Genomic DNA, 26,300 nt, shown 5'->3' with positions numbered 1-26,300 from the left:
ATCTGCACAATGAAAACTCCCCTGACTCTAGGAAGCAGAACTATTCCCACCTGTATTGCTCATACTGATCTAATCTCTCATGTTGCATTGATACTATGTGTTAAGCTTTTTATTAAACTGTCTTATTCTAGAGATTCTGGGCTATGCCTTATTATTTATATCCCTTTGTCTAGGTTGGAGGTATTCAGTAAATATTTGATGAATGAATATATTTGACTAAGGTAAACACATTAAGAATATGCATTAGAAACACGATATATATTCTATTGCTATACAAATTGTATTTTATAAACTGTCAGTATTTCACTTTATAACTTTGTTATTTTCCATAATTTCTCTACATTATACAAATAAATTATGTTTCATACAGTTCAAGGCTATATTTTTATATATTTCTTTTTTTTTCAACGTTTTTTATTTATTTTTGGGACAGAGAGAGACAGATCATGAACGGGGGAGGGGCAGAGAGAGAGGGAGACACATAATCGGAAACAGGCTCCAGGCTCCGAGCCACCAGCCCAGAGTCCGACGCGGGGCTCGAACTCACGGACCGCGAGATCGTGACCTGGCTGAAGTCGGACGCTTAACTGACTGCGCCACCCAGGCGCCCCAAGGCTATATTTTTAAATAGTTACCATATATCGTAGCATTTTACCTGGACCATTGTGATATATTCTTGATGCATGTGGATTTTTATTGTTTGAATTTATAAAATACAGTGGACTCCAAATTTATAAATGGGCATTGTTCTAAAAGTTCATTATTAAGTCAGTTTTTTTGATTTTAGAATTTATATTCCCAAAGAAGGCTTTAAATGGTGCTTAAATTGCAAGACAGTCAAGAAAACCTGTTTAACTGATAATAACTTGAAATATGGTATAATGGTTCGATTCCAGGTTTATTTAAAGTAAAACTGTAACACTGGATGGAAGACAGCTGTTTATTTTCTCTAATGCATTCTGATTCCTAACTAAATAATGTCAGAAATACATTTCTAGGGCTATTGAAACTCACATGCGTTGGGAAAGGGCTAAAGAAAAAAAGAAGAAAACTGGTTTACTTCTTGCTCCTCAGTGTGGCCTATGGAGTAGTGGAATCACCACGATTAGAAAGGCAGAATCTCAGGGTCACGCCAGGCCTACTGAGTCATAATCTGCATTTTAACAAGATTTCCAGATGATTCATATGCACACTAATTTGGGATGCCCTGGAGATCACAGTGGCTTTTCCCCCCACTTTTATACTTGCATTAGAAAAGAATATCTCTACTGTCAAATATCTACAGAAGAGGAAGAACTACTTGATATCACTAATTTCTGGGAATTATTAATTCAGGGCAAAAGAATATTTTTCCTGTAGGGTCAATGAAAGGACCTAGTCCAGCTTTCTATTGGATTATATGGCTCTTTGGTAAGAAGGAAGAATAAATGTTCGGGATAATTCAAAACCTGTTGGATTAAACATGTTTCCAAATTAGTGAGATTCTTTGTGTATATGTATGCATATATACACTACTATGATTAATCCAGAATAGAATATTAATAAAATTATAAAAATAAATAAAGCATAGCAAAATAAACATCCCCAAATAACTAAATAAAATGAATTGAATATATATCAAAATCCTTAAAATTATGAATAAGTAATAGAATCCTGAAATTCAACAATTATATTAGGTGGTTTTTGAAAATAAATTAAACTGTATTAGAGGCATAGAAATGAGGTATATTTGTTGTACACCAAACTAGGACAATATCATTTGTGAAAAAAAGACTTCTTTACATCTCTTTCACTGTTTTCTGGATGATCATTTTAAAATTACTTACAGGGGCGCCTGGGTGGCTCAGTCGGTTAAGCGGCTGACTTCGGCTCAGGTCATGATCTCGCGGTCCGTGAGTTCGAGCCCCGCGTCGGGCTCTGTGCTGACAGCTCAGAGCCTGGAGCCTGTTTCAGATTCTGTGTCTCCCTCTCTCTCTGCCCCTCCCCCGTTCATGCTCTGTCTCTCTCTGTCTCAAAAATAAATAAACGTTAAAAAAAATTTAAATTATTTTCATATATTCTACTCAAACCAAATTTGGTTGGCAGATGGCATCTGTAATTTAGGTTTTTAATCTAGCCTTCTTCCCTGTGCCTAATTATTATTAGCATTAGCTGACATGATAGATAATGCAGTATTGGAGAATATCTTCTCTGAATTTTATGAATGTTGACTATATATAGTAACTATTGGTAAACATAGTCAATGTTTACAGTAGTGTTTATCCTTAGTTTCCACTGAATAAGTTTCCATATGCTTTATTATTATTTTTTAAGTTTATTTATTTATTTTGAGAGACAGAAAAAGAGAAAAAGAGCGAACAGGGGAGGGGCAGAGAGAGAGAGAGAATCCCAAGCAGGCTCTGTCAGCGCAGAGCACGATAGAGGGCTCAAACCCATGAACTGTGAGGTCATGACCTGAGCCAAAATCAAGAGTCAGACATTTAATCAACTGAGCTACCCGGATACCCGCAATGTGTTATCTTTAAATATATATACATATATTTAAATACATATAATATGTACATATTATATACATATAATGTATCATCACATGTGTCTTTTTACATTTAAAATTGCTTAAAACACTGCTTTTTAATTTTTTTAGACAAGAGATGTATTTTTATAACATAAGAAATTACAAGAGTAATAAGTAGTAATAAGGTATTAACATTAGCATTTCCTTCTGGATAATTTTTTAAATATCGAGCTTAACAATGAAAAATGTTCGGTTGATGAAAAAAACTAAAATTAAGTTCCTTCTTAATTCTGGGAGATATAATGATGTTGTGGAAATAATACTGTACTAGGAATAAAGAAACAATCTTGATTCTTCTTGTGCACTTCCTAACTTTGTGGCTTTGAAACAGTCATTTACTATCTCCTGGCTTGAAAGCAGATTTCGAACTAAAATCCTGTCTTAAAAACACTTCTAGTTTTAGATACATAATTAAGGAGCAGTGTTTTAAAGTTTCCATAGTCTTATATATATAATTTTCTGTTTATTTGTTTGTGCTAGTATAGACAGTATTAGGTATGGAATGTAAATCAGAATGATGTTTCAAATAGTAAATTCAACTGTCAATATTAATTAATTTTTTTAAACTAACCTAGATAACATAACAGTATTTTTACTGTTTAATATATAGCCTCAGAAACACAAAGAGAGATTCAAGAACTGGTTAGCTCTTTATGGTATAGTTTATCTACAAAACGTTGGTATTAAACTTTTATAATATAAGCACTTCAATTTTATGATGTTGTATGTAGTAGGTATCTCAACATTCAGTTATTCCAGCAATAGTAATTTAACTTTATAAACTTGTTTTGGTATCAACTAAACAAATACCAAAACTTGTTTTGGTATCAACTAAAGCAATAAGTCTATCAGTAAATTCTGCTTTTTAAAACAGTCTATCTGTGACAGGGAAAAGCAAATTAGTCCACCTTTTTAAAGATTATTAGCCTGCCAATAAATTAAAACACCACTTCTAAAACATATTTCCTAAGATTGCAATTTCAATTATAGATATGCTCATAGGGATCCTACAAATAGGATACTGTAAATCTTGAATAAATTCAAAATTCCATCTGTTGTATTCTAAAGAAAAATAGTATTCTAAAAGAAAAAAATCATTTTTTCTTTACCAATTTATATTGAGAACTAGACTTAAAATCACTTGTAAATAAGTCCCCCCCCCCACACAATAAACTAGCAATGTAACTAGCAATAACGTTGAGTTATGTACTAATTTTAGTTCTAAGCTATAAGTAACTGATTTTTTTAATAGCATATGAAAATTATTCATTTAAAGTTGCTTAAAATGTTTTTTGATATTTTGTAGATCAGAGACCATTTGAGTAGAGTCCAATGAGGTTGACCTATTCAATTATATTTTCACAGATACTTTTTTGTGCTTTCACTAGGCAGTGTGCTCTTTGAAGGTGAAGATCATATTTAATTTACTTTTATGTTCCCATCGTTTTTTAAAGAAGAAGAATGTCTAAATAACATTAGTAGGTCTTAAGTTGCAGGGTTTTATAAAAAAAATTCCTTAAAATTGTAATTTTATATTCATTTTATATTCATTTATTTTTTACATCATTTTCCCTTCTGTATTTCTTATACATGTGTTTGTGCTGTGATCTGTGGTGTCAGGAAGTCATTATGTTTCATATCATGTAGTCTTGTGGGAAAGGAATGCCCTTCCATGATAATATAAGAGTGGTATAGATTATAATTTACTGAAATATGGTTAGATGGATGGGGCTGGGTAGATAACTTCCTGAGGTGTAGGCGTAAGGGTTAAACATGACCTCCTTCATGGTTCAAAGTATTATTTTCCTTTGCTTGAGCAACTAAAATTATTTTTACTGCTTTAAGAATGCAAGCAATAATGTGTTTACTGTCTTTGCACATAACTTATTTTCTGAATTTCTATCTCATTAGGATAGAGTCATTGAAGGGGAAATTATGAGGACAAGGATTTAAACAATTTAAGCCTCATGGTATGTAGTGCCTAAGGGCATCTTTAACCATTTTAGATCTTGCCATTTTTTGACATTTGATAATTTTAAAAGTGAAAGTGGAATTTATTGTTTTAATTTATTTCTGAAATTGAGCATTTTTCAAATTTGTTAGGCATTTATATTTTCTTTTCTAAAAATTCACCTCCACTTTCTGTAATGAAGAATTTTTAGAGATGAGTTTCCACTCTTACTCTTCCTTTGAATCTCCTTTCTGGGCTGATGTTGTTTCTTCCACTTCAGAATTTTATTTATCTTTTAAAAGCATCATGTTATGGGGGCACCTGGGTGGCTCAGTCATTTGAGCTTGGAACTCTTGATTTCAGCTCAGGTCATGATCTCACAGCACATGGGATCAAGTCCCATGTTGGGCTCTGCACTGACAGTGTGGAGACTGCTTGGGATTCGTTCTTTCCCTCTCTCCTCCCCACTCCCCCCGCCACCCCCCCCTTTCTCTCAAAATAAATAAAACATTTTAGAAAGCAGCATATTATTAAAAATATTCTGTAAAACATTTTTGCTTTGTTCTAAATTTTCTGTTTTCTGATTATCTCTTCTATTAATGCCCCAATTCCCTAATTCATTATTTTATGTACATCATTGTATATTATTTATTTTGCTGACAGTTATTCTCAAGTTCAAAACCTTTCAGAAGCACCTTATCGTCATCAGGCAGAAACTTCTCTGCTTGTTAACAAAGGCCTTCAACAAAGAGGATCCAGCTCCCAGTTTTTCAGTTTACTCTCATGCATGTACACATGCATGGCTCACCCTAGCCAATCTGAATTTATTAAATATGTGCTTAATTTTTCATTTGTGTCTTTAATGATTTTGATCCCACTCTCTCAACAGCCTTGTCCTATTATTTCCAGTGGAAACTCTGTAAGGCATGTTTCAAATTTTACATTTCTTCATGAGAGCTCATTGGATCCTTGGTGCGAGTTTATTGGGACCACCACTAATGGCATTTCCTGTGTTGATTTGTATAGAAGTTTACCTAAAGAATATGTCCCTACAGTAATCATGTCAGCACTTAAAGGACTGGCTCTGTCTGCTCCTCCTCATGGTACTTTGGGACTTTGCACAAAATGATCCTCAATATACACTTGTTTAATTGAATTAAACCTAAGTGCTAGTTGGTTAAATCCAGCTTTATTGAAAAGCTTGAATTAAGGCCCACAGCAAAAGGTCTCAAAAGTTCTTATGGATTTTCATATTTGATTTACACACTGAGCCAGAAGCTTTGGAATTATTACTGCCCTGGCTTAGAGAACATATTTATAAATATTCCTTGGGGAAATGCCTTTCCTCTCTTTTGAATAAAGTAGAGCTACTAAAAATAATTCTATAAGTAACCCTTCCTAAGGTAGCATGTGCTGTGGGCAGTAAAATATAAAAATATATTTAATATTTAAAGAGGACAGCTTGAATATAAGGGGTAGTGAAAATATCTCTTGATGCGTACCTAGAGAGATTTAATGTTTTCACTTTTCATCTTAACGTAAAAGGCAGAACAGCTGATGATATTATCAGGAAGTGATCTTTAGAGAGTTACTCTAACAAACGGATAACAGAAAATCTTTAAGACTACCAATTTAATTGGTAATTCATACTTACAGAGTATTTAAATGTGAGAAGACATCTGCTTCTGACCAAGATGGACTGGGTTTCTACTACTCCCTGAAATAACAAACAAACAAAGGAAATATAAAATGGGAGTGATAAATGTAAACATGTATGTATGTATACATACACAATAGTTTCCAATAAAGGACAATAATCCTTGAAAAACAAGCAACAGATAAGTCATATAATTATCTCAGCATACTGCCTTGAGTTTTCAAGCTGGAGAACCCAGGCAAAAGCTGGCTGACTCCACTTAAGAAGATGGAGCAGACAGTGTGGGGAGGCCAGAGTGGCTATAGTTTGCAGGACAGAATACGAGAGAGGAGAAAGCTGAGCAGAGAATTCCCAGAGATCTTCAGAAAGCCCCTCAAGAATGTTCAGCTGAGTACAGATCAGCACCAGTGTATGAAGGAACTTCCCAGGGCCAGGGAAAGAACAATCCTGAAAGAATAGAGGTAACTCTGCTTGGTGCTCAGATGGGGCTGGGAAGAGTGCCTGTTCTCAAAGGCCACATACAAAATGTCATGATTCATAGGGCATTGCGAATAGTATGCAGAAGAGTCTTGCCTCAGAACAGTCAGCCTATACTGACCACAGCTCAGTTCTACCTAACAAATATTAAAAGCAAGACCTTAAAGGATCACACCTGTCCTCATCCTGGTTAGATGCCCATCTTGGGTGGGATCAGGCATTCAGTAAACTCCAGAGTAGTGGTTTTGATTGATGCCCTGCAGGCAGAAAAGCCAAACCTATCACCAGAATAGTTATCTATGCCTGTGTTAACAAACTATTGCCCTTTCTAGAACAGAAAGGACCCAATGTAGCCATCTTTCGGCCAAGTGGTTGTTGATCCCTCAAGGACTAGTGCCATACTGAGAGCTGAGAATTGGTTCTTGGGGAGGCCATGTTCTATTAACCATTTCTATAACTCTTTACTGGTTAGTACTCCTGGATGCCACTCTGATATTATTGTGTATTACAATAGTTGTAATCCTTTGCCTTCTGGCAGTTAAGTCACACACTCGACCTTTACTGCATCAGGGTCCTACTGCTATCAGCAAGCTCATTTCTACGACAGCCTCTATCATCAGCCCTGGCCTACAAAGAATTACCACTGAACATTTTATGATGCTAATGACGCACATACCAGCACATTCCTTATGGTCTTGGTAAATAGTGTGTTCTCTAGGCCTTCTCAAAGAACACCATTTTCTCTTCGGTCTTATGGTCTCATTAACATAACTGTTCCAGCAGACCTAAATCACTGAGTTTTTAATCTCCTACTCTATTGTCTGCCACAGCAATTCAAACATTTCAACCTCACTCACCCTGGGTGACTGTTTTCTGGTTTCTGCTAGAAATCCTAACAGCAAATTCGTACCATCCCCTGGCTTTTCATTGGAATATTAAGACCCATCTCCAAGTCAATGAACTCTTCATGATCCACACTTATGGTCCAGCCCTTTGATGGAGCACCTGCTTTGTTCAGTGCCATAAGTTCTTCCCTGGCCCCTGGGTACACACCTGCTACCTATCATTAGCTCCTTTGGGATACAGTCTGTTTCCTCCCTCATTGGTGCCAGCACTTCCTCAGTTGCAACATTGTGTCTTAACACTTACTATAAGTCTGTTGGTCAGGAGTAGAGGTCAGGAAAACTGAGAGGGCAACTGTTGCCTTGTATGGAAGAAACCTCTGTATTATCTTTCCATGTGGGAGGAGAGCTAGTTCTTAATATGGAAGGGTGGGGACCATTCTGTACACTCAGAATGGTGGGGACTCAAAATCTTCAGGGGTACCTACTTAGATGTTCCTACACCATGTGACAGAATCCTAAGATCTGACATAAGTATGAGAACTCGTGCTATATAGAACATTCAACCATCTTTGAAGCTCAATAACTCTGACTGTTGAAGACTGACCTTGATTTTCATCTTTTTCTGCTTGCCAGCTGTGTGAGTGGAAGGATGCTTTTTAGCTACCAGATAGACTCTCCAGCTCTTACACTTAGCTTTCAGTTATTTGTTAATTTCTCTGAGCTCTTCATTATCCACTTTTAGGGCAGTGATGAACTTAGTAAAAATTATTTAATTCCATTATCTTTACATTTATTAACTCCCCATATAGTTCAAATGCCTAAATCCTCAACACTAAGGTATAGCCCTCCCTAGACACATTGCCAGGTGGCAGCAGGTAAAGGTTTTAACAACTGGAATACTCCCTTGTGCCAAAGTCTGTCCATGCTCCACTCGCCACTCAGGGTGGAATCTACATTGCCAGCTGAGGAATGAGTGACGGTCTCAGACCCCATTTTACTGCCTGCCTTCTCACACCATTCCTGGTACCAGCTGTGACCACTGGGTGATCTGGACATCAGATGCCGGGACAAAAATTTTATTGGAGGGTAATACCATGAAGAACTAGGAATGTCTCTGCCAGCCTGGTAGGGCACTCAGGAGTAAAGATATGTCAGAGGAAAGCTGATTGCGTGCAGTCCTGTCCTTTACCTAGATTTAATCAGTCTTTGGCTGACAGCCAATGTAAAAATATTACATCAGAAGCTAAGGCAGACATTGAAGACGCTAAGAGCTGAAGGTCCGCAGCTAACCACATGCCTCTCAGCTGGGCAGTGGGTCTTTTAAGGGGGATCTGCAGGCCACATCATGGTGTTTGCCAGAGCTCTCATACAATATCTGCTTCTGTACTCTGATTTCTGAATCTGTTTCTAATTGTTAACAATAAATCCAAGAATTGGAAGCTTCAAATGTTGCCCTTGCTGGAGAAGCTCTTCACTTCTCCAAGGGAAAGGAAAGGTGGACACAGATGGCAGATACCTGGCGGTGTTAAACTGAAGAGAAAGGGCCTCAAGGGGAAATGCACTCATTTGTGCTGATTAGGTCACTACCTTGATTTCAAGTGTGTGCCCTAGTGTCTGTTTACCTCTCTTCATGTATTTAATTCTTAATTTCAGTGAGACTGCAGAGTTTGAAATGAAAGGATTGAGTACTGCTAACACATCTTACATAGGAGATATTAATTAACTAACAATTTGGGTATTTAAAAAATACAATAGTGATTTTGGAGATGTTCAAATTAGAAATATATTACTTATTTGAGGAAGTCCAATGGAGAAATACTAACAGACATCTAGAATATGTGTTTCCTATCTAGACTACTAACAGCTCAGGGAATGTGGTAGTTTGAGTTTGGATTGTTTGGACTTTACTTTTTTATTCTCCATGAAAAATAGACTTACCCACAAAAGGAGTAGTTAGTGAATAATATTGCAGAAAATCTAACTCTTTTAAAGCCATCTAGAAGCACACAATTTAATTATGTCACTTCTATCTACTTCAACATTTATTATACTTGTTAATTAAAGAGTGTCTCCAAAGAGCTCTGCTTGCCTACATGTATAACCCTGGCTGGAAGTGCCCTATATATCTGAAGGTAAAGATATTTAATAAAATTATTGTATAAGACAGTCCACATTGGCCTTCCTCTTCAGGGGAACAATGCATACATGAAAGTAAAAAGCTTTGCTGAAATATTGTATAAATATTTTACTAATCCACATTGGTTGTTGCCAGTACATTATGCATTGATTTGCGAGTTTCAGACTCTTAAGTTTGACTTAGCACAAACAAAAAGACAAATTTATTATAGGAGTGATAGGGAAATTGCTAACTAAACTGCTGTGTAAGCAGGGTGGGCATTGTGAAGTTAATTTCTTTTCTATTGAATCCTTGGAAGGACTTGAATATGCAAATCTGGGCTTTGAGTTGAATTTCAAAGCCATGCTCTGACAATAATTTGTAGTGCTCCTGAAGATGTTGAGAAGAGGAAGATAGGATAGAGGAAGAAAGGAATCCATATGATAATGAAAAGCTGGAATTCCAAATGGGGAAACAGGGCTACTGGGGAAAATTCTGGAATGGGGTGTTCAAAAATGTAATACTAAAAGTTCATTGTTTCCACCTTTTATTGTAAATCCTATTCTGGCTTCTTCAAATCTTCAGTAGAATCTGTCATGCCTACAAATGCTGTGTTTGAGAGGCAGAAAACTCTGTGGTTGTGTTGTTGTTTTGAAGTTTACTTGTTTTACAGAATTACAGAATGAGACTGAGGCTAAATTCCATGACAGGACTCATACAAATCAGAGAAGATCATCATCAATCAGAAAAAAATTAATAGAATTAATTCAGCAAAAGCCAAAAATGACCATGAAAATGTAAGCCACTTCCACATTCCATCCCCCACCTCCCAATACCTAGGGATTAACAGAAATCTGGGTAAGTTTTCTGAATTATCCACAAATCATGGATTGGGGTTCAAGTCCATTAGCTAGCTCTTAAGGGGCAGGTGATCCAGTTAAAATCTGAGTTGCACAGGGATACTGGAATCCAAGAACAAGGATACACGTAGGCCTCAGTAATAATGGAACAAAGAACTCAAAGTTTCCCTAAAGGCTCAGCTCAGTTTCTTTAGGTATATTAGCTTTTCAAAATTTTAATTTAACTATGGGAAGAACACTTAACATGAGATTACTCTCTCAACAGATTTTTAAATGTATAACACAAATTGTTAACTATTTGCAAAAGTCAGAACTATTTTCACAGGTGAACATCTAATCTGTTTTTTAAAAGCCTTCATAGGAAAGCACATTTTCAATATCCAATAGGCACAATATTGTACAGGGGATCTCTAGAATGTACTTATCTTGTACAACTAAAACTTTATTTCTATTGCATTTGTTTGTCTTTATCTTACTGAAGACGTTTTTTTTTTTTTTTTTTTTTTCTCTACATAGTAGAAAACTTGCCTTTAAGAGCTACCAAATCACCAAAGTCTAGGGAGAGTTATGATTATGTTTGACTCAGATAATTTCAGATGATATCTTCTGTACTAGCCAACTGTGGTACTGTATAGTTTGCACTGTATACTAGAACAAGGATTTTGTTTTCAGAGTACCAGCATTTTTAGATCTATTATTCTTATGTTCCTATAGTCATCCATTTATTCTTCTGATGTATGCATTAGGAGTTTTGCATCACCCAAAATGTAACAGGTGTTTTAATCCACTAGTTACAGAATATTATAAACTGCCTTTTGCAATCATAAATCATATCAACATTGAAGAAATAACATCTACTAAGAGAATTTAGGGACATGGCAGCAAATTATTAATAGAACAATTGACAAGGGAAAGGATGCACTTATTAGTCAGGAATAGATGATTGATGTTAGAGCAAATTTTTTTCATGAAGAATTTATGTTACACTCCCCAAAGACCATCTGGAAAGCCTTCTCTGGATGTTTACCTGTGTATTTTGAGTTTAATAACAGTTCTAGACATCTCTTAATTAATCACATCTGTCAAATGATGTTGGAGATAGACACCTAAACATAATGTCTTCAAGGACAGTTACACATTAGTGGATAAGACCTTCATTCACTCAGAAAAAGAGACTTGAAAATGTGATATATTCTGGTTTCAACTGCTCTATGTTAAATAATATACTTAGGGTATGTTCAAAAAATGTTTATATGTGTAGATGTGAAAGTGTATACATATGTAAATGTCTTTGGTGATATTTCTGACCTTCATCACCAACATTTTGCTCATATGTCATGCAAACATAATGACGTCAGACTGGCTGTTCTTTCTAAACTGTGTTCCTATAGGGGAGGGGCAGGTAGGAAAAACAACTCCCTTTTATTTGCAGTTCTTTCATTATTCTTGAAGTTTTGTTGTAATATACAGAAGTAATGAATTAACCCAAAAATCTCAGTGGCTTAACCTGACAATATTTTCCTCTTGTTCACAAAACAGATCCAGTGCAAAGCTGAGGTTGGGTAGTGCCTTGGATTCACAGTCACTCAGGGATTTTGGCTGACAGAGGCCCCTACTACCTTACACATGAACCATCTAGAACACATGGTTTTCCTCATCCAGGTGAAAGGCAAAGAAGGCTCCATAAAATCTTTCACTGGCAATTAAGCATTTTGCTCTGAAAAAGACATACATGTGTAATTCCACTGGCTGGAACTAGTCACATCCCACCCACCCCCCCCCCCCCCCAACTGCAAAAGGGCTGGGAAGTATAAGAGAGTACATGAAATAATCAGCAAGTTATTTTTGCCACACTATATTCCAGACCTATATTTTGTTGGGCAAGAGAAATTTTAAAGAACAGAGTGAAAATTTTAGATACCAAACTCTGTTCCTTTCTCTTATTCCAATGACACAACACATATAAAACATGATGGCATATTTAGAGTCCTAACACTTTCCTTATGATTTTCATTTTTTTTAAGTTTATGTATTTATTTTGAAAGAGAGAGACAGAGAGAGAGAGAGAGAGAGAGAGAGAGAGAGAGAGAGGGAGAGAGAGAGAGAGAGAAAGCAGGGTAGGAGCAGAGAGAGAGGTGAGAGAGAATCCTAAGCAGACTCCATACTGTCATTACAGAGCTCAATGCGGGACATGAACTCATGAACCACAAGATCATGACCTGGGCCGAAATCAAGAGTTGGATGCTTAGTCAACTGAGCCACCCAGGTTCCCCTGTTTCCTCCTGATTTTCATGCTGAGGACACTGTTCTTTCAACAGTCAGCTAGTTCTAAAGTTAGATGTGGATCACTCCATGTGACAGAGAAGTGCTGAGAGCTTTAAGGTGACTCTGCTTAGAGAAAATAAACATACAACCTGCCCCCCTGCCCCCAAACCAAATGGTTTATGTGAGGTAAATTTAATTTCCAGTTGAGAACTTATTTTTAGGGTTAAAAAATTAACCTTCGTTTTTCACCTCTTTGACACAATCTTCACTTTCTCTTTGGTTCTCTATCCCTAATCTCCTAATGAGTAACAGGTTGAGCGAACAGAACCAATTCCTATTTCCAGCTATTTACTGTAAACCACTGCCTCTTTATTCAACTTTTCCCCATAAGACCCTTTTTAGAATTGGAGTTGATGAAAACCAAATGAGATGCTGGTGAGCTACAATGCTAATCAGCGATAACCAGCAATATTCACATTGTAGAAAACATTAAGCGTTCTTTTTAAAAAGGATTAACATAACACCTTAAAGGCTAGTCTTTTCATTTAACAACTACTTAAAGAGTAATCCAAAAGGAATATGCTGATTTTTAATAGCCACAAAACGTCTAGCTACTTAATAAAATATCACGAACCAGTCTTGAATTACATTCAGGAGCAATTCAAATTATATGCAGAGAGAGACATAATCTCTGGCGGAGAAACCTGTAGTGAGTCTTATTTATAAGATCAAAGTCATTTTTGCTTCATTCAAATACGAATATGTACTTATACATCAATTTAGAAGAAGATTGTGGAATATAGGTCTGGATGAATTTCTTGTGGTACCGATTTTTGCAAGTTTTTTTTAAAACATTGAAATCACTGTTATGGGTTCTTAGAGATGAACCATCTGTCACAAATCAGAATCAACATTTATTTTGGCTTATTAAGAGGAAAAGTTGCTAGCAAAAACCATTTGAAGTGTAAAATTGGATACTGAAAACCTTTTTTTTTTCCCCATAGAGGTTTTTAAAAAACAGATTAGATGTTCATCTGTGAAAATAGTTCTGACTTTTGTAAATAGATAATTATCTCATATGGTAAGATCACTAAAAAGGTGAGAAATGCACAGGGACAGAAGGAAGGCAGAGAAGCATGAGCACGTGTATGCAGCATGAGAGAGAGAGAGACAGAGAGAGGACGCAGCTGCATTTCTCAGGAGAATTACATTTGTTTGTAGGTATCCTAACTGAAAATATGAAATTGCTTTTGAAGATAGCTCACAAACTAGAATGTACATTATGAAGTGGAGTGCTATTAAATAAGTTGTAACTTAATGTGGGTAGTCCAACTTAAGATGTTATCACAGCTCAAATTTTGTTAATAAAAATGTCATCACAGGAGTGAGATCATCAAGATGTTGACATTAAGTCATTCTCAACTTTGGTCTCCCTCACAAGAAGACCAACTGGTAATTATCCATAGATAAGACACCATTGTGAAAATCCTAGAACATGGGGGTGAGGCTGAATCACCCTCTTGGACCACAAAGATCAAAAAGGACCACAAGAGTAAGAGTAGTGGCTACCCTCTTAATACATTCCATCCCCCCCAAGAACAGCACAGCATTGCGCTGAGATTGACCCTCTGAACCTAGGTTTCTCCAGTGGAAAAAAGGGCCCAAGGTGAACATCCAGCTCCTTCAGCATTTTGAGGCACTTCCCAGGAGGTCTACTGAAGTGTCACCTCATAGGAATCACTAAGGGAATCTGTAGGGCTTGACCACTGGAGATCAGATAGAAACAGAGGAGTGGGGCTTATACACCTGGCACTCAGATCTTCGCTGACTACAATCCTCCTCTGAAAGGAGGTGGAGCAGAGGCCCTAGCCAGTTGCTCTGTCCAACTACAGGGCCAAGCTGGTGGCCCTGTCTGGCCTAGAAATAAGCCCATACATATGTGCCCAACTAACATTTGACAAGGGAGCCAAGAATACTCAATAGATAAAAAAGATTCTCTTCAGTAAATGCTGCTGGGAAAACTGGATATTCACATGTAAAAAAATGAAAGTGGACTTTTATCAAACACCAATCACAAGAAGTAACTCAAGTGGGTTAAAGATTAAATGTAAAATCTCAAACCATAAAGCTCCTAGAAGAAAACACAAGGAAAAACTCCTTGACATTGGTCTTGGTAATGATTTTATGGATAGGACAGTCAAAGCTTAAGAAACAAGAGTAAAAACAAACAAGTGGAACTAATTATATCGAACTTAAGTGCTCCTGCATAGTAAAAGAAATGACAAATGAAATGAAAAACCAAAGTATTATCCAAATAATGAAATTAAGTATTCATTCCCACTTGAGATTGTAAACTCTTTGCAGGAAGGTTACTTGTTACACTTCGAATTTTCCATGATATCTGTTAAGACATATGTAAGTATATGATAAATATTTCTTATTTAATTCAGTCAACATTAAATATGATTTCTACCTAAGGACACTATTCTACCTACCAATGCTTTGGAGGTTTGTTTCCAGAGCAGAGAAAAAGTAAAAGCTTCTTTATACAATGAAGGACCTAATGACCTACTTTTCTGTAAACACATTTCACAGATAGAAGAGTATTCTTTTGTACTTTGAAAAGCATGATTTATTTAATTTCAAAATAAATGCTTTGCTTGAATAATAGCTATAATAAAGTATTAGTAATAAAATAATTAAAATATTTTTCTTAGAAGGGAAAAAAAAGGAAAACCAACATACAGAATGGGGGAAATATTTATAAGACATATATCTGATAAGGGGTTAATATATAAGAAATATAAGGAACTAATACAACTCAATATAAAAAACACAAGTAGTCCAATTAAAAAAATGGGCAAAGAACCTAGATGGACATTTTTCCAAAGAAGACATACAAATGGCTAGCAGGTGCATGCTCAACATCACTAATCATCAGGGAAATTCAAATCCAAACTACAGTAGTGAGTGAGTGAGTGAGTGAGTGAGAAGCTGAATATCAGGCAGGCCTGGGCAGGTCAGCTACAGAATGGAAAAGGACTATGTGGAGCGGTTAACCCTGTGACACAGAGCCCAACAATCTGTAAAGTGAAACCCCCTGAAATCAGAAGAGTAAGAACCTTGGTAGTTTTTCAGTAGAAGTCTTGAGGAACATTTTCATTGGTTAAAAAATAGCTACTCTCAAAAGTTTAGAAACCAAAGTCACCCTTACTTCAACCTCAGTCTGAGGAGCAGGAGATAGAACAGAAACTGAGGAGCCATCTAAATCTGTTGGACTTACCTCTGGAGTCCAACCCATGAAACATCACATCCTTCAGAATCCCTGAAAGAAAGCTGTTCCATCAGAGAGTCCAGGACTTCTTCAGGTAAGGAAGATTCTCACTGAAAAAGCAGTGGAAGTCGATGCTGTAAGAATATTAGTTCCCAAAGCTGCTATAACCCATGATATCCCCAACAAAAAATGCAAAGGCTAAGTCTCTGGGTCATTGTAAAGGAGAATTACTTGGTCAGTCAGAGGGAGTTGCAGAACCCAAAAAAGAACTATCAGAGGTAAAGAACATATTGGAAAAGCTCAAGAACTCTTAAAGTAGGTTACTACAGGACAAAGAAGGTCTTTAAAACCAGTTCAGGGTATAGACAGAGGTCAGTTGTGAGTTTAAAAAGTTGCTAGTGGCTTCTGTTGGGGATGATCTTCAGTATTACTTTGAATGTCTAGCCAGAGGAAAATCAGCTTATTTTAGAAAATAAAGCCATAGGTCAAAACACAGGTCAATTTTCTGAACAGTTAGAACGTATGTCAATATAGTGTGATATATGACGAAGTAAATTCCTCACAAGCAGGATTATGGCAGATGAGTTAACCAACTCCTAACCACATTTACAGCGTCAAAACCACAAGGCGCAGAGTGCTATTCAAGATATTCTGACTGAACGGGAACAGTTTTGTCAGGAAATGACACTTACCCATAAATTATTGGAGGAGCTCTTAGTCTCCATGCAGTGGGGAAGAGAGCAAACCTACTACCCTAGTACACAACCTCACATCACAGCAGGACTGGCATCTACAAATCACAAGTTGGCAAAAGCACTAAATGCTCATCTTCTGGGAAATGTCAGCACTAATAGTCAAAAGAAGATTCCATGAACAGTTGAGTTCTGCAGCATCCCAGCAGAAAAAAAAAAATGGCTGAAATGATTCTATGCATTCTATCCAGTTGCCTGTACAGAAAGCTCATCTGATAATCCATTTTTTGAGTCTTTAACAACCACCTTACTTGGTACAAAGAAAAATACTGGATGATTTATTTCATCCCTATACTAGATATGAAAATACAACTTTCAGTTGCTGCCATCACTTCCAGGGAGAACTTCTTGTCCTTTCACATTTGGTATGTTGGAGGTATGCGACAGGTGCTTGCTTATTACCCAAGAGTCATTATTATTTGGAAGCGGGAGTTCTTATAATCGTAGATATAGTATCACTTTCTATTTAATATATACCCCCCCAAAGATGTTTTTCATGTACTGGACCACAGATAACCCTTTCTTAATAAATGTTTCAGGGTAAGGAAAGAATGAAAGGCATATTTAAAGTAGATGATATTCGGGGCGCCTGGGTGGCTCAGTTGGTTAAGCTGCCGACTTCGGCTTAGGTCATGATCTCGCGGTCCGTGAGTTCGAGCCCCGTGTCGGGCTCTGTGCTGACCGCTCAGAGCCTGGAGCCTGTTTCAGATTCTGTGTCTCCCTCTCTCTCCGACCCTCCCCCGTTCATGCTCTGTCTCTGTCTCAAAAATAAATAAAAACGTTAAAAAAAATAAAAAAAAATAAAGTAGATGATATTTTCCAGGCATTACATGATGCTTTTCCAAAGAAGGAATTATATGATGCTTTTCCTTTTTCTGAAAGAAAAAGATTTTACCTTCATTTTAGGCCCTAAGTTATATCTTGCTATGGATTTAATAGGAGCAGATTCAATTCTGATACTCTAATGCAAGGTGGGTCATATGCAGCCACAGTCATTCACTTACTCTGGTCTATGATTGTTTTCGTTTGTTTTTTGCACTACAACAGTAGACTTGAATAGATGCAACAGGGCTTGTATTGCCTGCAAAGGAGAAAATATGTCCTATCTAGCTAGCCCTTTACAGAAAGAGTTTTCTGGCCCCTACTCTAAAGGAATAGTAGCTGGTAGAGGATGGGTGAAGGAAGTGTCCATTTCCTTTTTGATGATTTTTTGGGTTACAAAAGGAGGCTTATGGAAATACTATGGGTAAAGGGACTAATATTTTAAAACTAAATGCTATACTTTAGGAAAATTAAAAATATTTTACAGCCACATTAGCAAGTGTATCAGCCTAACATACTCTCATGTTGGTTTTGTTTTGAGGAAAATCATAGCTTGAATGGATTTAACTTGACATATATAAAAGAAACAGATTCTACTGAGCTCATTTTGACAAATGCAACACAATAGGAATATCAAGTTTGATATAAAATGTGCTGGAGAAAGTAGGATCTTCCTAGAACATTGTACAAACTCAAAAATGCAATCCATCGATAGGGACAAGAGGAAGATGGCGGCGTAGGAGGACGCTGGGCTCACCGCGCGTCCTGCTGATCACTTAGATTCCACCTACACCTGCCTAAATAACCCAGAAAACCACCAGAGGATTAGCAGAACGGAGTCACCGGAGCCAAGCGCAGACCAGAGGCCCACGGAAGAGGGTAGGAAGGGCGGCGAGGCGGTGCGCGCTCCACGGACTGGCGGGAGGGAGCCGGGGCGGAGGGGCGGCTCGCCGGCCAAGCAGAGCCCCCGAGTCTGGCTTGCAAAAAGCGGAGGGGCCTGACGGACTGTGTTCCGACAGCAAGCGCGACTTAGCGTCTGGGAAGTCATAAGTTAACAGCTCTGCTCAGAAAGCGGGAAGGCTGGAGGACAAAGGGAAGGAGAGCTGCTGAGCCCCCGGACGACAGAGCTCAGTTTGGTGGGGAACAAAGGCGCTCGCCAGCGCCATCTTCCCCGCCCATCCCCCAGCCAAAATCCCAAAGAGAACCAGTTCCTGCCAGGGAACTTGCTCGCTCCGCGCAAACACCCAACGCTGCGCTTCTGCGGAGCCAAACCTCCGGCAGCGGATCTGACTCCCTCCTGCTGCCACAGGGCCCCTCCTGAAGTGGATCACCTAAGGAGAAGCAAGCTAAGCCTGCCCCTCCTGCCCCTGTGCACCTTGCCTACCCACCCCAGCTAAGACGCCAGATCCCCAGCATCACAAGCCTGGCAGTGTGCAAGTAGCCCAGACAGACCACCCCACCCCACAGTGAATCCCGCCCCTAGGAGAGGGGAAGAGAAGGCATGCACCAGTCTGACTGTGGCCCCAGCGGTGGGCTGGGGGCAGACATCAGGTCTGACTGCGGCTCCGCCCACCAACTCCAGTTATACACCACAGCACAGGGGAAGTGCCCTGCAGGTCCTCACCATGCCAGGGACTATCCAAAATGACCAAGCGGAAGAATTCCCCTCAGAAGAATCTCCAGGAAATAACAACAGCTAATGAGCTGATCAAAAAGGATTTAAATAATATAACAGAAAGTGAATTTAGAATAATAGTCATAAAATTAATCGCTGGGCTTGAAAACAGTATAGCTGACAGCAGAGAATCTCTTGCTACAGAGATCAAGGGACTAAGGAACAGTCACGAGGAGCTGAAAAACGCTTTAAACGAAATGCATAACAAAATGGAAACCACCACGGCTCGTATTGAAGAGGCAGAGGAGAGAATAGGTGAACTAGAAGATAAAGTTATGGAAAAAGAGGAAGCTGAGAAAAAGAGGGATAAAAAAATCCAGGAATATGAGGGGAAAATTAGAGAACTAAGTGATACACTAAAAAGAAATAATATACGCATCATTGGTATCCCAGAGGAGGAAGAGAGAGGGAAAGGTGCTGAAGGGGTACTTGAAGAAATAATAGCTGAGAACTTCCCTGAACTGGGGAAGGAAAAAGGCATTGAAATCCAAGAGGCACAGAGAACTCCCTTCAGACGTAACTTGAATCGATCTTCTGCACGACATATCATAGTGAAACTGGCAAAATACAAGGATAAAGAGAAAATTCTGAAAGCAGCAAGGGGTAAACGTGCCCTCACATATAAAGGGAGACCTATAAGACTGGTGACTGATCTCTCTTTTGAAACTTGGCAGGCCAGAAAGAATTGGCACGAGATTTTCAGTGTGCTAGACAGAAAAAATATGCAGCCGAGAATCCTTTATCCAGCAAGTCTGTCATTTAGAATAGAAGGAGAGATAAAGGTCTTCCCAAACAAACAAAAACTGAAGGAATTTGTCACCACTAAACCAGCCCTACAAGAGATCCTAAGGGGGACCCTGTGAGACAAAGTACCAGAGACATCACTACAAGCATAAAACATACAGACATCACAATGACTCTAAACCCATATCTTTCTATAATAACACTGAATGTAAATGGATTAAATGCGCCAACCAAAAGACATAGGGTATCAGAATGGATAAAAAAACAAGACCCATCTATTTGCTGTCTACAAGAGACTCATTTTAGACCTGAGGACACCTTTAGATTGAGAGTGAGGGGATGGAGAACTATTTATCATGCTACTGGAAGCCAAAAGAAAGCTGGAGTAGCCATCCTTATATCAGACAAACTAGACTTTAAATTAAAGGCTGTAACAAGAGATGAAGAAGGACATTATATAATAGTGACAGGGTCTATCCATCAGGAAGAGCTAACAATTATAAATGTCTATGCGCCGAATACCGGAGCGCCCAAATATATAAAACAATTACTCATAAACACAAGCAACCTTATTGATAAGAATGTGGTAATTGCAGGGGACTTTAACACCCCACTTACAGAAATGGATAGATCATCTAGACACACGATCAATAAAGAAACAAGGGCCCTGAATGAGACATTGGATCAGATGGACTTGACAGATATATTTAGAACTCTGCATCCCAAAGCAACAGAATATACTTTCTTCTCGAGTGCACATGGAACATTCTCCAAGATAGATCATATACTGGGTCACAAAACAGCCCTTCATAAGTTTACAAGAATTGAAATCATACCATGCATACTTTCAGACCACAACGCTATGAAGCTTGAAATCAACCACAGAAAAAAGTCTGGAAAACCTCCCAAAGCATGGAGGTTAAAGAACACCCTACTAACGAATGAGTGGGTCAACCGGGCAATTAGAGAAGAAATTAAAAAATATATGGAAACAAACGAAAATGAAAATACAACAATCCAAACGCTTTGGGACGCAGCGAAGGCAGTCCTGAGAGGAAAATACATTGCAATCCAGGCCTATCTCAAGAAACAAGAAAAATCCCAAATACAAAATCTAACAGCACACCTAAAGGAAATAGAAGCAGAACAGCAAAGGCAGCCTAAACCCAGCAGAAGAAGAGAAATAATAAAGATCAGAGCAGAAATAAACAATATAGAATCTAAAAAAACTGTAGAGCAGATCAACGAAACCAAGAGTTGGTTTTTTGAAAAAATAAACAAAATTGACAAACCTCTAGCCAGGCTTCTCAAAAAGAAAAGGGAGATGACCCAAATAGATAAAATCATGAATGAAAATGGAATTATTACAACCAATCCCTCAGAGATACAAACAATTATCAGGGAATACTATGAAAAATTATATGCCAACAAATTGGACAACCTGGAAGAAATGGACAAATTCCTGAACACCCACACTCTTCCAAAACTCAATCAGGAGGAAATAGAAAGCTTGAACAGACCCATCACCAGCGAAGAAATTGAATCGGTTATCAAAAATCTCCCAACAAATAAGAGTCCAGGACCAGATGGCTTCCCAGGGGAGTTCTACCAGACGTTTAAAGCAGAGATAATACCTATCCTTCTCAAGCTATTCCAAGAAATAGAAAGGGAAGGAAAACTTCCAGACTCATTCTATGAAGCCAGTATTACTTTGATTCCTAAACCAGACAGAGACCCAGTAAAAAAAGAGAACTACCGGCCAATATCCCTGATGAATATGGATGCAAAAATTCTCAATAAGATACTAGCAAATCGAATTCAACGGCATATAAAAAGAATTATTCACCATGATCAAGTGGGATTCATTCCTGGGCTGCAGGGCTGGTTCAACATTCGCAAATCAATCAACGTGATACATCACATTAACAAAAAAAAAGAGAAAAACCATATGATCCTGTCAATCGATGCAGAAAAGGCCTTTGACAAAATCCAGCACCCTTTCTTAATAAAAACTCTTGAGAAAGTCGGGATAGAAGGAACATACTTAAAGATCATAAAAGCCATTTATGAAAAGCCCACAGCTAACATCATCCTCAACGGGGAAAAACTGAGAGCTTTTTCCCTGAGATCAGGAACACGACAGGGATGCCCACTCTCACCGCTGTTGTTTAACATAGTGCTGGAAGTTCTAGCATCAGCAATCAGACAACAAAAGGAAATCAAAGGCGTCAAAATTGGCAAAGATGAAGTCAAGCTTTCGCTCTTTGCAGATGACATGATATTATACATGGAAAATCCGATAGACTCCACCAAAAGTCTGCTAGAACTGATACATGAATTCAGCAAAGTTGCAGGATACAAAATCAATGTACAGAAATCAGTTGCATTCTTATACACTAACAATGAAGCAACAGAAAGACAAATAAAGAAACGGATCCCATTCACAATTGCACCAAGAAGCATAAAATACCTAGGAATCAATCTAACCAAAGATGTAAAGGATCTGTATGCTGAAAACTATAGAAAGCTTATGAAGGTAATTGAAGAAGATTTAAAGAAATGGAAAGACATTCCCTGCTCATGGATTGGAAGAATAAATATTGTCAAAATGTCAATACTACCCAAAGCTATCTACACATTCAATGCAATCCCAATCAAAATTGCACCAGCATTCTTCTCGAAACTAGAACAAGCAATCCTAAAATTCATATGGAACCACAAAAGGCCCCGAATAGCCAAAGTAATTTTGAAGAAGAAGACCAAAGCAGGAGGCATCACAATCCCAGACTTTAGCCTCTACTACAAAGCTGTCATCATCAAGACAGCATGGTATTGGCACAAAAACAGACACATAGACCAATGGAATAGAATAGAAACCCCGGAACTAGACCCACAAACGTACGGCCAACTCATCTTTGACAAAGCAGGAAAGAACATCCAATGGAAAAAAGACAGTCTCTTTAACAAATGGTGCTGGGAGAACTGGACAGCAACATGCAGAAGGTTGAAACTAGACCACTTTCTCACACCATTCACAAAAATAAACTCAAAATGGATAAAGGACCTGAATGTGAGACAGGAAACCATCAAAACCTTAGAGGAGAAAGCAGGAAAAGACCTCTCTGACCTCAGCCGTAGCAATCTCTTACTCGACACATCCCCAAAGGCAAGGGAATTAAAAGCAAAAGTGAATTCCTGGGACCTTATGAAGATCAAAAGCTTCTGCACAGCAAAGGAAACAACCAACAAAACTAAAAGGCAACCAACGGAATGGGAAAAGATATTTGCAAATGACATATCGGACAAAGGGCTAGTATCCAAAATCTATAAAGAGCTCACCAAACTCCACACCCGAAAAGCAAATAACCCAGTGAAGAAATGGGCAGACAACATGAATAGACACTTCTCTAAAGAAGACATCCGGATGGCCAACAGGCACATGAAAAGATGTTCAGCGTCGCTCCTTATCAGGGAAATACAAATCAAAACCACACTCAGATATCACCTCACGCCAGTCAGAGTGGCCAAAATGAACAAATCAGGAGACTATAGATGCTGGAGAGGATGTGGAGAAACGGGAACCCTCTTGCACTGTTGGTGGGAATGCAAATTGGTGCAGCCGCTCTGGAAAGCAGTGTGGAGGTTCCTCAGAAAATTAAAAATAGACCTACCCTATGACCCAGCAATAGCACTGCTAGGAATTTATCCAAGGGACACAGGAGTACGGATGCATAGGGGCACTTGTACCCCAATGTTCATAGCAGCACTCTCAACAATAGCCAAATTATGGAAAGAGCCTAAATGTCCATCAACTGATGAATGGATAAAGAAATTGTGGTTTATATACACAATGGAGTACTACGTGGCAATGAGAAAAAATGAAATATGGCCTTTTGTAGCAACGTGGATGGAACTGGAGAGTGTGATGCTAAGTGAAATAAGCCATACAGAGAAAGACAGATACCATATGGTTTCACTCTTATGTGGATCCTGAGAAACTTAAAAGAAACCCATGGGGGAGGGGAACAAAAAAAAAAAGAGGTTAGAGTGGGAGAGAGCCAAAGCATAAGAGACTGTTGAGAACTGAGAACAAACTAAGGGTTGATGGGGGGTGGGAGGGAGGAGAGGGTGGGTGATGGGTACTGAGGAGGGCACCTTTTGGGATGAGCACTGGGTGTTGTATGGAAACCAATTTGACAATAAATTTCATATATAAATAAAAAAAATGGAATCCATCAATTAATTTATATTAATATATATTATTATTTATTTATGATGGGTCATCATAAATATCCTTTTATAGGTCTTTAAAAATATCCATATGTTTATACCAAATTACACTGCATTAGGTGCAGAATTGCCTATCAGAAGAGAAATCTTCTAAAGACACATCTGGTCAAGTAACACATTTTAATGTCAACTTGATGATAGTTTGGTCTGATTCATCTGAGTTATATTTTGAAATGGTATTAAATTTCTCTACATTCTTAAAAAAAACCCTACAATGTGATATCATCCAACCATTATTAGGATGCCTATTATCAAAAAGAGGAGCGATAAGGGTGTGGAGAAAAGGGAACCCTGTGCACTATCGGTGGCAACGTAAATTGGTGCAGTCATTTGTAAGAAACAGTATGGAGGCTCCTCAAGAAGCTAAACTAGAATTATCATATGACCCAGCCCATTTCACTTGTGGGTGAAGGAAATGAAGACAAACCTGCACCCCTTTGTTCACTGCAGCATTATTTACAATGTATTCATCAAACATACAGTATTCCTCTTCCTGTATCAGGCCTATCTCACTTAGCATAGCATCCTCCTCTAGGTTCATCCATGTTGCCACAAATGGGAGGATTTCCTTCTTTTTTTTTCTTATGGCTGAATAATATTGTATTATATATACAAAATATCTATCTGTATCTATCTATATCTAATCTCTATAGACTTTTCTTTGTTCAGTTGTTGCTGGACACTTAGGTAGTTTCCGTATCTTGGCTATTGTGAATAATAAGTTCTATAGGCTGCCTTATTTTTTATTCATCTGTGGGTAAAAATTATTTAATTAGCTTTTTTGGGGATTTTATAATATGCTACTATAATTCATAAATTTGATTTTAAATACTCTTAATGAATAATTGAATATAGCTTCTACACAGAAACTTCTACCCAGAAACAGCCTATAATGAAAAGTTTGTTGCCAAGTGCCTGTGCTTCCCAGTATTCGTATTCATAATAGACACAGAGGCTTTTATTTTATCCTAAGCCAAGCACCATAAGGGATCCTGATGAGTGGTGTGCTGGGTTGCTTATTATTTGTAAACAAATAAAGAATATGCCATAAGGCTATCTTTTACTGTTTGTGCTTCACCCTAGATAAAAAGATTTGAGGCCCTTGTGAAATTATAATGCAGGATCAGCCATTATTCAGAATTTTAAATTTCAGGTCAATTATAAAACAGTAGGATTTAATTTAACCCTGCAATTTTGCTCATTTCTTAAATGACAGTTTCCTGGATTGCTTTTTCAGGGAATTTGTACAATGAAGACTAAAAAAGTACATCTTGAATATGGCGATTCTGATGTTTATACCGGTCCAATAAAAGCCCTGATTTGGTGAGACTGCATCACAACATGTCTTAGAGATTAAAGGAGCAACTTCTATTGTAAGTGCTGTCCATAAAACATTCAAACATTGGGCTTTTTCCAAAAGGTCAGTAGATTGCAGTGAGTGATCCTCTAAAGCATTTTCATGTGTTCAGACCTTACCAACTGCTGCAGAGGTGTTATCCACTGCTCTACTTAAATATTCAAGGTTGTGGTGTGAGGAGTCTATAAAAGGAGTCAGCACACTGAAGACCATGCCTTTTCAAAGAGCTTTACTATTAAGAGATCATAGTGTACACCTGCTATAAAAATAAGCTGCATGTTAAATGTTTCAGAAAGTCTACCTACCTGCTTCCTATTTTTTACTGCTTCTTCTATAAATTTTATTTCAGAAATGCTTTTTATAAATGCAAAATTAGTAAATTCTACTTTGCATTTTGATGAGATTTGTACATTTAGCATCGCACTTGGCGCTGAAACAATGTGGGGGTTAAGGGTCCCAATTCCTGAGCAATCGGAAATCTCCCCACAGCTTTTGGCTCCCCCCAAAACTTTACTAACAACTTACTGTTGACTGGAAGCCTTACCAATGATACAGTTGATTAACATATATTTTATATGTTATACATATTATATGGCCTATTCTTACAGTAAAGTAAGCTAATGTTATTAGATGTTATTAA

At 37.9% G+C, this 26,300-nt stretch overlaps 1 pseudogene; it reads left to right on the top strand.

The window, feature by feature from the left end:
- Positions 1 to 6,450: 6,450 nt before the first annotated feature.
- LOC112866393 (golgin-45 pseudogene) lies at positions 6,451 to 25,630 on the top strand (annotated as a pseudogene).
- The last annotated feature ends 670 nt before the right edge of the window (positions 25,631 to 26,300 follow it).

The sequence above is a fragment of the Puma concolor genome, chromosome A2 (assembly GCF_028749965.1).
Source record: "Puma concolor isolate L17-30 chromosome A2, mPumCon1.1.hap2, whole genome shotgun sequence".
Classification (NCBI taxonomy): domain Eukaryota; kingdom Metazoa; phylum Chordata; class Mammalia; order Carnivora; family Felidae; genus Puma; species Puma concolor.
The sequence above is the reverse complement of the archived record's forward strand: the minus strand, read 5'-3'. Positions and strand labels throughout refer to the sequence as shown.